The sequence below is a fragment of the Delphinapterus leucas genome, chromosome 15 (genome assembly GCF_059928025.1).
Source record: "Delphinapterus leucas isolate spDelLeu-1000000601 "Yukka" chromosome 15, BTC_Dleu_Yukka2, whole genome shotgun sequence".
NCBI classification, from domain to species: domain Eukaryota; kingdom Metazoa; phylum Chordata; class Mammalia; order Artiodactyla; family Monodontidae; genus Delphinapterus; species Delphinapterus leucas.
In genome coordinates, this window is record NC_143143.1 from 18,792,064 (window position 1) to 18,809,717 (window position 17,654).

The 17,654-nt window shown below is 41.8% G+C and overlaps 1 protein-coding gene and 1 pseudogene across 1 annotated transcript in view; both read right to left on the reverse strand.

Annotated features, from left to right (window-relative positions):
* Positions 1-17,654, reverse strand: part of HS3ST4 (heparan sulfate-glucosamine 3-sulfotransferase 4) — a 396,199-nt gene that overhangs the window by 341,929 nt on the left and 36,616 nt on the right. The gene's annotated exons all lie outside the window — the stretch shown is intronic.
* LOC115803779 (5S ribosomal RNA) lies at positions 15,889-16,006 on the reverse strand (annotated as a pseudogene).

Sequence of the window (17,654 nt, forward strand, 5' to 3'; positions counted from 1 at the left end):
GAAAACCCTTCTCAACCAACCCAATCATAAGAACCACAACAAAGTCAATAATTATTACATCGTTGGGCTCGTTAGTAATTCTCACTGAATAAAACTGCTTTGTCTATATTTTTGTTTACACATGTATTTCATGCCTCCCATCCACCTACATTAGAAAGCTTCATGAAGGCACTGCTATAGATTTATGCCTACCATTGTTTCTGGAACATTGTAGATGCTGAATAAATATGAATAAAGTGATTATTAGGAAGGAAATAATCAATTAAATGAATGAGTAGAACCCACTTCTCTGGTGCTTTTTACTGGCCTTTGTGGCAAAACAAAACAAAACAAAACACAAAACAACACCGGGAATAAGAAAAGAAATCTCTTGTCCTTATTAAGATTTCCTCTAGGAAGCCGCACGTTATAACTGTTAAGAGTTTGGGGTTTAGAGCCAGATAGACCTGAGCGTGAGACCAGGACTTGTCACTTATCATCACTAAGTGACCTTGGGAAAACCACTTAACTTGCGAACCCTCAGTTATAGAACACAAACTAAACACCCAACTGAACAGCTGCATCACGGGGGCGCTGTGAGGTCCACTAATGTCATGAGACATGGCCTGTGAAACAAAGACATCAACACATCTGACTCCTTCCCAAAGCACTTTACTTACTGGGGCTTTGCAAGCCACCAGCTCTGTGAAAGCCTGTTGGGCTGGACAAAGGTCACGAGTGATACATCACCCTCTGCGCTATTTACCAGAAAGCTTCAGGGTCTCCCCACCATCGTCACTGCAGCTGAGGGGGAATGGTGTCCACACCCCATGCCAGCCTGATCAGAAGCAACCCGTGCCAGGACAACACTTGTTTCCAGCTGACTTCCTCTTGGCAATGCCATTGTCCTGGGGAAATTTTTCCTGAGCCCCGTTTCCCTGGAGGTCAGACCACCATATAAGTGAATCTCCTCTGTGGGCCCAGCATATGTCAACATGGTATTTTGCTAAGAAAACTCATGAAGAGGATTGCCGGCTGCAATACAACACTCACTCTATAATACCGTCAGTCTAATTGTTTCCAGAACAGTTTACGAGAAAAACTCTATCTGTAATTGTGGGTCCTCCACACCTGCTTCCCAAGAACGGCAGCTGGAGAGGAACCGGTGCAGATATGAAAGTACAGTATGTATTTAGCAATATGGCACCTAAATGCATCACAGCAGACCTATCGGGGAAATAAACAGCGTTCAAGTGTATTTTTGGAAGACAAATGCTCAATACTTCATTTAATGTATGTTTGCAGTTAGTGGTTAATCTCAGACAATGAAGAGAGAGCTGCGTTTCACGTGGCTGCTGAGGAAACGCAGAAATGATTGTGAGGATGATCGAGGATTCTGAAAGAGCCCAAATCCCAAGCCAGCAATGCCCTTTGTTGCTTTTTTTCTCCTTCTTTTAAATTTGCCTATAATCCATTCAGACAAATCCTTTTATCGCGCTGATTTCCTCTCCTCATTATAACCAACATGATTAATTGCTAAACTTTTCTCTCATTCTTGCCCAACTCTTAAGATCTCATTTTTCACGTGCAGAATGGCCTTTCTTTTCCCAGTACACATATCTGCGCTTCCCCCAAAGCATCTCTATTTTATGTCTCCGGGTTATTAATAATAGTTTTCAATTGGCCCATCCGGCTGGCTATTTGCAAATGTGAAATATACCTAGACCCAGCTGAGCAATGCCGGAGAAGAGCCCAACACCGGCATAATTAGTGACTGTGACCCTCAGAGTCTTTCACGAAAGTCCTCTTTTCGTGACATATTTATTCATGGAGTAAAACGAACCGGGAAGACCCTTCCTAAGCCCATCTCCACCTGTATCTCCCAAAGCTGGTCTGAATCACTCCCTGGCTTGGAAGCTTCCAAAGAGTCCCAGATTTAATCTTAGGATAAAAAAGAAAATAAAAGAAAATGGAAGCAGTAGAGCAGATTTAAAACTCACGTGTCACAGAAACACAGTGGGAAAGCCATTTTTTTTTTTAACAATCGAATGCATAACTTAGGGACTTCCTTTCATCATCGTAGGCTGAGATCACTACCGACGGCAGCAGACCTGTCTCTTCTTACCCTAACCTCCAGCAAACAGTCTAATCCTCACTTCCCAGAAACACTACCACTGTGTGTAAGCCAAACAGCAGTGGAAAACATGAAAGGCAATTAGATTGAAATCCAGTCCTACTTACTCCCCACCAGTTCATTTTTCTTTTTTTCCACTAAGAGACTCTTCAGTCTAGTAACAAATATGATTCCTGTTTAGCACAGCGTAAAGCAGGAATGAAATGCAGGCCTGTTCACTATTCAGCTAACTGATGACATAAACTCCTGAAAGGAGACTCAAAACAAGATTCCTAACAAAAACCCGGAGTGCTTTGTAATAACTTCTATGTCATCCCTACATCATCAGTGTCGCTCCGGCACTCACAGAGCTTAATTCCTGGCTTTGTGTAACATTCTCTGACATTCTTTGAGTCATATTATAAAGATCCTCAGCTCGATCTCTGCCACGTACTGCATTTTCCCAGTGATGGCCACAATGAAAGAGCATCTCCATGACTGGAGAGTATAGAGGGGAAATGAATGAAGCCGGGCTCACATACACTTAAGCACACGTGCATCCATCCACATCCTCACACACTGTCAGGGGAAATCTCTCTTCTGAGGTGGACAGAGGAGTGATGGCGATGAGCCGTTTCAAACCAGGCTCTGGCCAGGACCCACACAACACCCTCCTGTAAGGTCATGGGTCTCAGCATGTGCACACACCGGGGAGGGGTGCGGTTTTAAGCATGCTTCATCAATTATTTATGTGTCATGAGAACATCAAGTGGCAGCTTCTTGTCTCCTCTTCGGCAGCCCTCCCACCACACAACAGGGACTCCCTGCAAATTCCTTTCCTTCCGCCTTCCCTGCCCTCAAGTTTTCAAACATAACAACAATCTCAGTGAAATAATGAGAGAGACTGATTCGAATGCTATAGAGGGAACTGTTTTATTGCTAAGGGAGCAAAGAGAATTAATTGAATCCACTGGAAAGAATTAGAAAGGAAAAGGAAAAAAGGAGAATGAAGTAACAGGATGGAACGATGAAGACACACACAGGCACACATGCACACACACACAGACGCAGGGCAGGTGAGTGGGAACCTGAATATTCACAGGAGAGAAACTGTGTACATGTGAATAAAAGGAGCTTCCAAGATGGCAACACCGCCGAGGGCTGGGCTCAAGAGTACTGAGAAAGTTCCTCAACCACTGTATACTCTGAGCTTTCCAAGAGCTACACAGTATTAGCTGGAGCAAGTAACAGCAGTCTACATCCAGGCACAAAGGTAAGATCGAGTCCCAACAGCATGTGTGGTGGCTATAAAACATAGCTGCAAAGCCTATGACACTCGTTCCATAGAAAATGGAAATCAATTCAGGTGGGTTCATCACCTTTGACCCCTGGAGTATGAAGTGATGTTATGTGACTTCCAAGGCTACGTCACTAAAGACCATGAGGCTTCTACCTCTGTCACCAGAATCCTAGCTCTGGGAAGCCTGAGCTGCAATGCGAGAAGTCTGACTACCCTGAGGTCACCATGCTGTGAGGAAGCCCAAGCCATATGGAAGCATTCTAATCAACCATCCCAGCTGAACCCAGTCTTTGCGACATACCAGCCCCAGCCCAAGATATATGAATCAAGAAGCCTCCAGAGGATTCTAGCACCAAGCTATTTGGGTTCTCCCGGCTGAGGCCCCAGGCTCTGTGAAGCAGAGACACACACCAACCTTGCCGGGCACTGTTCTATTTCTTCCCCACAGAATCCATGAGCCTAATAAAATAACTGTTGTTGCATGGTACAAAATTCTGTGAGTGAGTTACAGCACAACAGCAAAATCAGAATAGCATGTGTTTATTCTCTCTGCTTCTTCAGAAAATAATCAATTTCTACATTATTAACCTTAATTTCAGCATCTGGAAAATGGAACTAATAATATCTACCTCACAGAGTTTTTTGAAGAGCCACTAAAATATAATCATAGTAATAATAATAATGATTAATAATAAACTAACAACATTCGTTCAGAGCTTCTTCTGTTTCTGGACCCATGTCACGTAACTTAATTCTCTTAACAAACTCATGAAGCACAAAGCCATTATTATCCCTTCTAAGAGTGGGAAACTGAGGCACAGAGAGAAATGTAGTTTTCCGAAACTCACACAGTAAGAGCCAGAATATGAATTCGAAACCAAAGCAGGCTTCCTCTAGCCTCTTAACCACTTTAAAAATCTGCTTATAGACAGTCAACCATAGAAGACAGTGCCTAACACATATTTAAGCTCGAGCGATGTTTACTTGTTGTAATTATTACTGTTGTTGCTGTTGTTCTTGTTTAAGAATCTGATAACTAAAAGATACAGACTCGGGAAATACCAGAATGGGTGTTTCCTACTTCCCTGTGTTAGCAACTGCAGGTGAACTTGGCAGTGGTCTGTCCACTGTCTATAACCCCCCAGAAAATGGGAAGACTATTCATATTGTACATTTCATACGCCAAAAAGATTTCAATTTCATGCTGTACTGAACCTTAGAAACGCCCCCCCTTAATCCTGTTTTTATTCTAAACCAGTATAAAAACGTTAACATTTCCTAATGGAGTGTGTGTTTAATCATTCCTACCAACCTAATGGCAATTTATGAGAAGTCAAGCAATAGCCAGTAAGATACGCTTGAAGCTTTGGTTCCAAAAGTTCAATCAGTTAACCTAGGACAGCAATCACTTCCCCAGAATGAATAATGATGTGGAATAATATGTGGATGGAGATAAACCCTTTTTGCATAGAAAATTTATTATCATGTGCAGTATCTCAGCTGGATATGTAAGTTTACCAATAAGGATACGGCTTCATGCATTTTTATCATGGAGCTTTTGATTCTGAGATTTCCAGAGGATTCTGCCTTGAGAAAGGAATCTTTAATGTTTGTATAATGTGTGATGCTCTCTGAGCTGCAGATACGAGGGTGGGAAGGCAGGAGCTGGGCTCTGCAGCTTCTGAAAAGCTGCCACCACACTTTCCCAGGGGTTCTTCATTCCATTTAGCAAGGCAGGGAAAGCTAGCAATGCACAGTGAGACAGAGTTCTTTAAAGAAACGGCACTGAAAATAACCGTCATGTCAATTTCAGCTAATGGGGCACAGTATGGGCTCATTTTAAAACAAGGAGGAGTGGCATGCAACCATTAAGAAAGAAATGCTTATGCCATATGTAAGCATACCCATCCAAGCACAGCCAGGAGTTCTCTGGGGAGAACTCAATGCGTCTCTCCCACAGACTTGGAGCTGGACCTCCCACAGACTTGGAGCTGGACCTCCCACTGACCAGATCTCACACAATCATTAAGGAAGTATAATTATAAATGAAATTAGTGAGAAAGTAGCCTAAGTTTTTTTCCACTGGATCTTCAATGACTCCTACTGGCATGAGAGAGAGAGGGAGAGAGAGACTAAATTCCTGAATTCCACTAACTTCCCTTTCACAGGTGCAGTTGAGACAACATCAAGATGCACACACCTGCTTGCCAGCTGACGCATTTATCTGAGATCACCCTTTCAAACTCAGGAGGAAGCAAGCTAGGAAAAGCCCTCTTTCCTACCACCACTCCTGCTGGCTCAAGCAAGATTCCAACTATGAATCATCTACAATGCTTGCCTCCACCGAGAGGATATCCACACTTGGGCATCTGAAGGAAGTTGGAGAGTTCCACAGAAGTCTTTTGGTGCCCACTGTAAGACAAGTGTAGTGGCTCAGAGCACAGATATTGGTGTCATGAAGACCCAAGCTTGAGTCCTAGATCTGCCACCCATCTCTCGTCTCTGTGCCTCAGTTCACCATTCTGCAGAAAGAGAAGTAAAAATGACATCTACCTGAGAAGAGCTGTGAGGATTCGATGGAGAAATGCAATACCCCTGGGCCAGTGAGGTACCTGTTATTTTTTTGATTCTGAAGTATAGATGCTCTGGACCACAGATTTAGAGTCCCATCCTGCCGTATGTCCAGCATAGAGACAAACCAAATATCTTGGCCTGCAGAAGGCAGCAAAAGCTCATCGTTGCAATAGGTGCTGTCCACAAACATGGTGCTGAAAACGAGCCATACATCTGCCTTTGGAACTAGCACTCATGGCTCTCTCTGACTGTCATGTCCACAAGCCTCTAACTGCCAGAAACCAATGGAAAGAGGAGTTACACGAGTATCAAGAAATAATGCCCAGGGTATTTTTCCATGTCAGACATAAGTTTCTCTCACTTCTTTCTGATTATCGTAATGGTTATCATCAACTTTTGACTCACAGTTTGATCCCCTCCTCGCTTGCTACACACCTCATGCTCTGATCACCTGTAACTCTTCTTTCCTCTTCAAACACCTCACATCCACGCATAACTCCATGCTTTTTGCACACAATGACTGCTTTACTCAGGATGCTCTCATCCCATTCTTTGCCCAGCAAATTTCCTTCAAGGTCCAGATGACAACTTCTATAAGTCATTCTCTGAATCTCCTCAGCCATATTTCTTTACTAACCTGTAGCACTTTACATCAAATTATTGCACTTGTAACACCATTCTGTGTTCAATCAATCACTTGAAAATACTTTTCAAGTACTGTCACAAAACCAGATATTGGCATAGGCACTGGGGATTCAATGACAGGCAAAGAATAGGCACTGCCCTTAAGAAGCCCACAGTCTAATGGGAGCAGACCTAGAGTAAGCTTAGAATCAACAGGAAAGTCCATGGAACAATGAAGCATATAGAACAAGCACATTTGATGCATGACAAGAGGAGTGAAGAAGGCTTTACAGTGGAAGTGAAATCTATACTAAGAGCTAAAGGATGACTTAAACGGGTGAAAATGAAGGCGAAAGCTTGTATGCAGTGGACATTTATATCTCAATATTTGTCAAATATCTGATAGATTGTCCCATGATACTATAGACACCAGACTAAGAAATTAGAGCCAAATGAAACAACAGTTAAGTCAGAGCTTATTTTTATTGAAATCATGTAGATCAGTGAATCTCCAAGTTTAACAGTATATAAATGACTATGTACTATATAGTTTTTTATATAAAATCCTAGACAAGGCAAAAATAAAACTGACATAAAGCACATTTCTTGGGAGGGGACAGCAAAGGGAAACAAGGAAACTTTGGGGGTGACAGAAATGTTCTATACCTTGATGGTACACATGACTGTATATATTTATCAAAACTTATCAATTTAACACTTAAATTTTGTGAATTGTATTGAATGTAAACTATACTTCAATAAAATTGATTTTTAAGGGAGTAATAAAATATTTAATGTGCATAAAATATAGGACATGGCCCAGTATTCTGCATCTTTAATAAGCATCTCTAGCAAATTGGATATGGTCTAAGAACAACCATTTCAGAAACACTCATGGAGTGATCATCTATTCAGAGTCATATTCGGGAAGGTCTCAAGTTGTGCAACGCATGACCCAATGCTTGTTCAAAATGTTATCACCTTGTTCAAAAATGTTATCACCAACGTATCTGTGGCCAATATTGTCAGTTGCCCAACTCACCATTTATTCTTTCTTCCATTTTTAGTAATAGAACTCTTATTTTTATCTGGGTACATAGTTCCCTAGCCAAAAGACTGTATTTCCCAGACTCTCTTGCAACTAGACATGGCCATGTGATTATGTCCTGGCCAATGAGAAGTGTTCTTCAAGATTTCCAGGAAAACTCCTGTAAAAGGAAGAAACGTGACCTTCATTTTCTCTTCTCTATGCCTCCCACTTGCAATGGCTGGAGTCCCAGAAGCTATCTTGAACCCTGAGGCAGCATATTAAAGATGGAGAAACACCTGTTAAAAGGAGCCTGAGTCCCTGATGGCCGTGGAGAATTTATAGACTATGTTAGAACAAGCTCAACTCTGGAATTCTTTTACGTTGAAGAGAAAAACAAACTTCTGTCTTATTTTAAGTCACTGTTATTTGGGATGTTTCCACTAGATGCAGCCAAACCTAATCCTGTCTCATATGTGCAGTTTATTAATTTTGTATTTCACACCAAGCTTGTTTCATTATCCAGTGTGCTGGGTGACAGAATCAAACTTCAGCCAACTATAAAAGATATCTGGGGTATGGAGAAAAAGGAACCCTCCTACACTGTTGGTGGGAATGTAAATTGGGGAACAGTACGGAGGTCCTTAAAAAAGCCAAAAATAAAGTTACCACACGATCCTGCAATCCCAGTCCTGGGCATATATCTGGAGAAAACTCTAATTCGAACAGATACACGCACCCCAATGTTCATAGCAGCACTATTTACAATAGCCAAGACATGGAAGCAACCTAAATGTCCATTGACAGATGAATGGATAAAGAACATGTGGTATACATAATGGAATATTACTCAGCCATAAAAAAGAATGAGGGGCTTCCCTGGTGGCGCAGTGGTTGGGAGTCCGCCTGCCCATGCAGGGGACGCGGTCCGATAGGATCCCACATGCCGCAGAGCGGCTGGGCCCGTAAGCCATGGCCACTGAGCCTGCGCATACAGAGCCTGTGCTCCGCAATGGGAGAGGCCACAACAGTGAGAGGCCCGTGTACCGAAAAAAAAAAAAAGAATGAAATAATGCCATTTGCAGCAACATGGATGGAGCTAGAGATTATCATACTAAGTGAAGTCAGAGAAAGATAAATATTATATGATATCACTTATATGTGGAATCTAAAAAGATGATACAAATGAACTTATTTACAGAACAGAAATAGACTCACAGATACAGAAAACAATCTTACGGTTACCAAAGGGGAAAGGGGGGAGAGGGATAAATTAAGAGTTTGGGATTAACGTATACACACTACTATATATAAAACAGATAAACAACAAAGACTTACTGTATAGCACAGAACTATATTCAATATCTTATAATAACTTATAATGGAAAAGAACCTGAAAAAGAATGTGTGTGTGTGTGTTACTGAATGTTTTTGCTGTACACCTAAAACTAATACAACACTGTAAATCCGCTATACTTCAATTTTAAAAATAGTTTAAAAAAAGATACCTGGCCAAAATCCGGATGAATGGAAAAGTCTACTGGGAGTCTTAGTTGACCACAGGACTCATTTTAGTCAACCTTGTGATGTAGATAATTTTTAAAAACTAATTCAATATCAAATTACATTAAAGGAGGTAGAGTATAAAGAACAAAGAAGGTGAGCTTTCTGACAGGCTTTTTAGACAATGGAAGAAATACTGAATTTATTCTGAACACCTCTTTTGAAGAAGAATGTTGACAAAATTGAGGTGATCCAGAAAGGAATAGAGAGAGTGGTCAAAGGCCTCGAAAGTATCAACTGAAGAATTTAGACTATCTAAACCTGGGAAGGGAATACTGGGATGGGATGATACAGACGATGGGAAGTATCTGCAAAGCCATCAGGTTCTAGAACAGTAAGACTCATTCTGTGTAGCTATGGAAGAAGCAAGTAGAACAGGATGTGAGAGTCAATGGAAATCAGCATAAGAAGACCCATCAAACAACAAAAAAGATGAACTGCCTTACAAAATACTGACTTCTCTGACACACTGATTGATTAACTGATTTACACCTCACCTTGTGCCCAAAATAAATATCTAACATTTTAAAGTGATTATGTGATAACACTCTTCTGAATGCTTTATATGTATAATTCATTTGATTCACACAACAGTCTTAAGTAGTTACTATTATTATCCCTATTTTTATGGATGAGCAAACTGAGAAAGAAAGGTTAAATAACTTGCCCAAGGTCACACAGATAAGAGAATGGATGCTAAGCCAAGATTCAAAGGCAAGAGGGAAGAGATATGGGAACATATGTATATGTGTAACTGATTCACTTTGTTATAAAGCAGAAACGAACACACCATTGTAAAGCAATTATACCCCAATAAAGATGTTAAAAGTATATATATATATGTATGCCACCAGGAAAAAAAAAAGATTCAAAGGCAAGTGTACTGGCCCTGGAAGCCCACGTGTTCATCACCAGACAGCTACACTGCCTCTTCCTCGCTGAAACATGCAAGGCTTCCTATGATTGTCCTGTTACTGGAGGAGACCATAACAATTAGCTGTCTAGAATGTTAAGGTGACAACTGGGTATGATGGACCTCTGATATCTTCAATGACTTGGGACTTTGGGGAAGCTCAGTGGGATTCTGGTTTTGTGGAACTGCTGATATGCTGGGTTTGTAACATGTAGAATTTGATGTGAATGTAACACAACTGGAAGGTAGAAAGCAGAGACCAAAGAAGGCAGATGCTAAGGCTGAAACCATGAACCATGCAGTGCACACAGAGAGTAGTAGAAAGAGAAACCAGTGGCAGCTAAGCATGGAAGTAGCCTCATGCTCCAGAAGATAGCACAAGAATCTTTCAAAGGGTTGAATAGCTGAGAAGTGTGAGATCTCTGTTGCTTTTGTTTGCCAAGAATCCATTCCCCCTTATTCTTCCAACAGCACCCCGTTTTCCTCTGAGAACCATCCCTCTCTGTCATGTTTTCCTGGTGTGGTTGACCCCACTCCCTGGAGAATCCAAGGCTGCCCGTATTTCAAACCTGGCCAATAAGCATAGCCTATTCCCCTGATCACCACGGTTGGTTTAGGGCGAACAAACATAAGACCCAAGTGGGTCTAATGAGAATCAACACTGAAACGTTTGGTGGAATTATTAGGAAGATACTTCCTCTTTACCACCCCGGGTACCTAAGCCAGTAAGATGAACACATGGAGCTACCAGGGCCATCTTTACCGCTATGGGGAGAGCTTGCCCATAAATGAACCAACACGAAAAGAAAGTAAAGCCAAGGGACTGGCTGGGGCCGGGGGGTGGGCATTTGTACTCCCAGATCCTGCTTTTTGAGTATTTACATATACCCCCTAGATTTTTCATTTATGTGAGCAAATAAATTCTCCTTTTCAGCTGGTTTTTGTCATTTGCCACTGAAAGCGATGGCCAATATATCACCTATGTCTCAGAGATACCTCTTTCTTTATGTATCCATGCCTCTCTACTACATCATAAATTCCTTGAGAGCAAGAAATGTGCTTCCCCACATGGCAGCACCTAGCACAGAGCCAGGCACATTCTTGGTAGAAACAAACGTCACTGAATTATTTCACATCAATTAAATGAAATAATACAGGCAAGAGGGTGTTACAAGCCACAGAGCATTCTTTTACTATTATTTCAAAGACAGATGATATCATAGCCTCTCTTTACGTTTAAAGCTTACTGAATCTGCAGTTCAACCAAGTTCATTAAGAAGAGGTGCCCTCAAAGTACTTTGTTCAGCCACGTATAATCTTAACAATCTTGGCGTACTGCTCTTTCCCCCCTCTTCTTTCTTGAATGTACCCTTTAAGGAAATGCAGTGCTGGTACTTAAAATCAAATCTTGGCAAGGTAAATGCTTCCCTTTATACGAAAACAAAACAAAACAAAAAAGACTGGGAGTAGTACATCATTTAAAGTAATAAAAAAAAAATTTATTATCCATCTCTGATGTTCAAATGCAAAATGGGATGGAAAATGTCTGTGTATAATGAATTTTGCAACATTTGCTGAAGCCCTGCATGAGAAGGAAAGAAGAAAATGACTCAAAAATAGAAATCTCTTCAATTCCAATACTTTTCACAAAAGGAAGAGTACACACAGACACACACACACACACACACACAAAACTGTATAGTACAATCAGAAATATAATAGTGACAGATTCTAGACAGAAACTAACAATCTGTGATAGGCTCAGTAATGAGAAACTCTCACCATATCTTTCAACTATATTTACCCTTTATATACTCTTTCCTTCCCTGGATCTTAGCAAACAGAAATTTAAAAGTAAATTAAGGGGAGAGGAGGAAACCTCATCCACTACAGCAATTAAGAATGTGGGTTTGGGAGGTCAGGGAAGATGAGAGTCCCTGGACCTGACACTGTGTGACTTCGGGCAAGTCATCTCAACCTCTCTGAGCTTCAGTTTCCGCATCTATGTAAGTGGTGATATAATCATAGGTCGCTGAGATTAAGTCAGAAAACGGCAATGGAAAGTGCTTACCCCAAAGGAGTGATCACTCTAAATTATTCTTTCATTCTGCGTCGTTTAAACCAGCCACCATGACATCAACAAGACTCCTCTCCGTGAAAGAAGCCACAACCAGAATATCTGACTGCCGATCGTGGCTCTGCTTCTAACTATCAATACTTGTCCCACCTTGACCAAGTTAATTCAACGTCTTGAAAAGGAGTCACTTGGAACCTAAGATCTTTGAGGCTCATTCCATCCGAGAATCGACCTGTTCAGAGCAGGCAAATACCTATATTAAGGGAACAGGCAGACACGTGTCCTGAGCACTGGTTAAATAGTCTCTCCTGTGTCTCCTCTCTGCCTTTCCGGAGGAGGCCTTGAAGGGTGCCAATACTTTAAATACTTCAACCACAGGAAGATGCCAATGCATCTTTGCTCCCCTGTAATCAAAAGGTCTGTGAACTCACACTTGAAATCTCAGAGAAAGCTTAAGTGGAAAGAACATCTTTCAATAACCAACAACATAATCCTCCTCACGTTTTGCCATCCTGACGTTCAGGGAGTCATGCTCCAGAGAGCACTTTTCAGGAAACAATCAGCTTAAGACATCACCCATCCAATTCACTTTGACACTGATGAGCGGTGACACTGTTCCTTAGAAAACAGAAACAGAAATGGCAGACCATCGCTACGACAGCCAACTGCTGGGTAGTCTTTTGGGTTGCTTTTTTTGTTTTGTTTAAGTGTGTCATTCACTAAAGAGGAGACAGGGAAAATGGGCAGGTTACAAGTAGCTTCCTGTCTAATTGGAGGCTTGAGATAATTAGGAGACAATTCTGATTCTTCATCCATTTGTTCACTTATTCAATAAATATTTATTAAGTGTGAGGTTCTGTTCTGGATGCGGAGGATATAGCAGTAAACAAAATAGGCAAGATCCTTGCTCTCAATGTATATACTAGTGGAAGGACACAAACCAAAAATAACAAAGTAATAACGCTGCCATGAACACTGAGGTGCACCTATACTTTCCTGTTAGTGTTTTCATTTTCTTTGGCTAAATATCCAGGAGTGGAATCGGTGGATCATATGGTAGTTCTATTTTTAATTTTTTGAAGAACCTCCATGGAAGCGACCTGAGTGTCCATCCACTGAGGAATGGATAAAGATGCTGTGGTGTATGTGTGTGTGTGTATACACATATATACACCTATATATAATGGAACATTACCGAGCCATAAAAAAGAATGAAATTTTGCCATTCGCAGCAACATAAATGGGCATGGAGGGTATTATACTTACTGAAATAAGTCAGACAGAGAAAGACGAATACTGCATGTTTTCAAGTATATGTGGAATCTAAAAAATAAAACAAACAAATATAACAAAACAGAAACTGACTCACAGAGATGGAGAACAAACTAGTGGTTACCAGAGGGGAGAAGCGTGGGGGAAGGGCAACATAGGTGAAGGGGATTAAGAGGTACAAACCACTAAGTATAAAATAACCAAGTTACAAAGATGTAATGCACTGCACAGGGAAGAGAGCCAACATTATGCGGAGTATAATCTGTAAAAATATCAGACCCTTATGCTGTACAGCTGAAACTAATATAGTATTGTAAGTGAACCACACTACAGTGAAAATAGTAATAATCAGATGAACGAACAAGATAATCTCAGGCAGTGACAAGTACTATGGTGGAAATAAGCTAAGCAGCACGACAGAAAGTGACCCAGGCTGGAGGGAGCAAGCCTGCAGCCTATGCAGGCAGGTTATGCTCCGAACACTTCTAGAAGGTACCATTCACACCATGAATGAGCGACAAGGAAGAGACAGCCATGCAAAGCCAAGAGCAAAAGCCACTGAGGTCAGGTTTTCTCCAACGGGATGCTATTGGCATTTGGCATGGGGTTGTTTTTCTTGTGTGGGTCTGTCCTGAGCATCGCAGGACATTTAGCATCCCTTGACCCTCCCCCGTACCCAATATCTGTAGGGTTCTCTGGGTAGTCATTGGGGTAGCCGAAAATGTTTCCACTGTTTTCCCTAGAGGAAGGGCTACAACTCCCCTTGTTGAGAACCACTGATACAGCAGAGAACAAAGGCCAGGGCCTTGAGTTAGAAACAAGCCTGGGCTGTGCAATGAACAGCAAGCAGGCCAGTGTGCTTGGCATATAATGAGTGATGGGGAAAGAGGCGAGAGTTGACTTTATAGCCATGTATGCTTAGCTGTGGCATACTGAGTTTGCTTGCTGCCAGCTGGGAAGATTTCATACAGGAGACAGAGGATGAGCAGAGCACAGAAGCCACAGTTACACACACGCTTTCTGTACAGTACCAGGAAAGGGGATACGATTCTATGGGCAATTCGATGACATTCTGCTGCTCTGGTGCTGCAATGAGCAAAGCTGGGAGGAGAGGAAAGTGAGCAAACTACAATATTTCATCAATCCTAAAATGTATCTTTTCATTCACATTTCAACCTAGCTGGAATCAAAATGTGTGTCACAATCATCATCACGTATTGTCACTGCCTAAGTCTGTGCGTCAAAACCGGCAGCAGCCTGGAAGAAAATCCTGAGGGCAAGGATGGAGCACGCTTTAAGAAATGCTGTCAGAGCAACAGCCTACGTGGGATTAGGAACGAGAGCACGAAGAACACGCAAGAGGAGGACACTGCGAACTGGGGGTGGCTCAGAAGGGTCCAACTTTGAATAAGAAATGTCAGGAATCCATGGACCAATTTATCTCTTTTATTTTTTTCTGATGTATGAATGCACAAGAGTGGTGGAAGATAAATGTACAAGCATAAGGATGCTTTTTCCAATAAATGTGAAATTTTAAAATTCTACATGTAGAAGTACCGTCATGGTTTAATTAGCAATGCTCTCTTCCTAGTGATCATAAGAGTAAGAGTGCACATTACAGATTCGAGGAAATCTGAGAACCTCTACTGAACATCCAGCCGGTGCCAGGAATTTTATATGTGCTATACAGCAAGGAATCTCACAGCGGCAGTCTAAAATCCACAGGACGAACTCCACTTCACAGACATTAATAAGTAACTTGGGCTTCCCTGGTGGCGCAGTGGTTGAGAGTCCGCCTGCCGATGCAGGGGGCGCGAGTTCGTGCCCCGGTCCGGGAAGATCCCACATGCCGTGGAGCGGCTGGGCCCGTGAGCCGTGGCCGCTGAGCCTGCGCGTCCGGAGCCTGTGCTCCGCAACGGGAGAGGCCACAACAGTGAGAGGCCCGCGTACCGCAAAACAAAACAAAACAAAACAAAAAACAGCAATAGTTTCAGAGTTGACACATCTTAAATTATACTTGGTCTCTTCTCTAATACATATTATCTGAAGGAACACTGCCAGTTGGTGAGTCAAAGTTTTATCCAGGACTTCCCTGGTAGTGCAGTGGTTAAGAATCCGCCTGCCAATGCAGGGCACATGGGTTCGAGCCCTGGCCTGGGAAGGTCCCACATGCTGAGGAGCAACTAAGCCCGTGCACCACAATGACTGAGCCTGTGCTCTAGAGCCCGCGAGCCACAACTACTGAGCCTGCATGCCACAACTACTGAAGCCCGCGCCTAGAGCCTGTGCTCTGCAATGAGAAGCCACCGCCATGAGAAGCCCATGCTCACCACAACTAGAGAAAGCCCGTGTGCAGCAATGAAGACCCAGCACAGCAAAAAATTAATTTATTTATTTAATTTTTAAAAAAAAGTTTTATGCAATGGTTTGCTTTTTTTGTTTTTTAAGCCTACAGCACCCGGTATTCCCAGGTGGTCTCCCATCCAAGTACTAACCAGGCCTACCCTGCCTAGCTTCTGAGATCAGATGAGATTGGGTGCACTCAGGGTGGTATGGCTGTAGAGTGCAATGGTTTGCACTTTTATAATAGGTGCACTGTTTTTAAATTGAACTATAGTTGATTTACAATATTGCGTAGTTTCAGGTGTACAGCAAAGTGATTCAGACAGATAGATAGATAGATAGATAGACAGAGTGTTTGATTGATTCAGGTTATTTTCCATTATAGGTTAATACAAGATATTGGATATAGTTCCCTGTGCTATACAGTAAATCTTTGTTGTTATCTACTTTAATATATAGTAGTACATATCTGTTAATCCCATACTCCTTATTTATCCCTTCCCCCTTTCCCCTTTGTTTTCTATGTCTGTGAGTCCGTTTTTGTTTTCTAAATAAGTTCATTTGTATTATATTTTAGATGCCACATATATGTGATATCATATAATAGTTGTCTTTCTCTGTGTCCCATTTCTTTTTCAGGAAAAGATCCCAGGAGAAAACTCCGAATTTCCCTACTTAATTCCTTGGTTTGCTGCTCCCAGCCCGGCTGCTCAGTGGGGCCCCATCTCTCCAGACTCTTCCATCATGCCCCCTCAAAACCCATAGGATTAAAACTTCTTAAGGGTTTACTAGTTATCCATACTGAGAAACAGAAGACACAAAGAAACAAACACTGGAGATTCTCCTGGAATCTTGGCTTGTACAGCCACTTCCCCACTGAGTCTCTGAGTCCTTATTCCTGAAGGTGTTGTTGCTATGACCCTCCCGACCCTGCGCAGACCAGATAGGTTCTTAATGCCCTCTGACACCTTCCTAATAACAAGAAACAGCTTTCAGTTAACCAGGATCCACCAAAGGGTGGCCATCAGGCTAGGCACTTGATATAATTTACCTCCTTTAACCCAATCAACAGCCCTATGACAAAGGTATTATACTTTTCACTTTTTCAATGAAAAAATAAAGTTCAGAGAAGTCAAGCAATTAGTCCAAGGTCACAGAGCTAGGATATGGCAATCCTGTGATTGGAGCCTGAATATAAATCTACTGAAAATCTAATCAAAACAGATGAGTAGTTAATTCAGGTGATAAGTGATGTGAAGTGTATAATGCACATTCCCAGGGTCTCCACATGGAGCCAAACCTCCTCTCTTCAAGCTCACCCCATTGTTTCCATGAGGTCTGTAATGCTGAAATCAGATATACTGACTTTATCATAGTAAAGTATGTGGACCAGAGGGCAGACAGCAGAAGCAAGAACTACAATCCTGCAGCCTGTGGAACAAAAACCACATTCACAGAAAGATACACAAGATGAAAAGGCAGAGGACTACGTATCAGATGAAGCAACAAGATAAAACACCAGAAAAACAACTAAATGAAGTGGAGATAGGCAACCTTCCAGAAAAAGAATTCAGAATAATGATAATGAAGATGATCCAGGACCTCGGAAAAACAATGGAGGCAAAGATCGAGAAGATGCAAGAAATGTTTAACAAAGAACTAGAAAAATTAAAAAACAAACAGAGATGAACAATACAATAACTGAAACGAAAAATACACTAGAAGGAATCAATAGCAGAATAACTGAGGCAGAAGAACGGATAAGTGACCTGCAAGACAGAATGGTGGAATTCACTGCTACAGAACAGAATAAAGAAAAAAGAATGAAAAGAAATGAAGACAGCCTAAGAGACCTCTGGGACAACATTA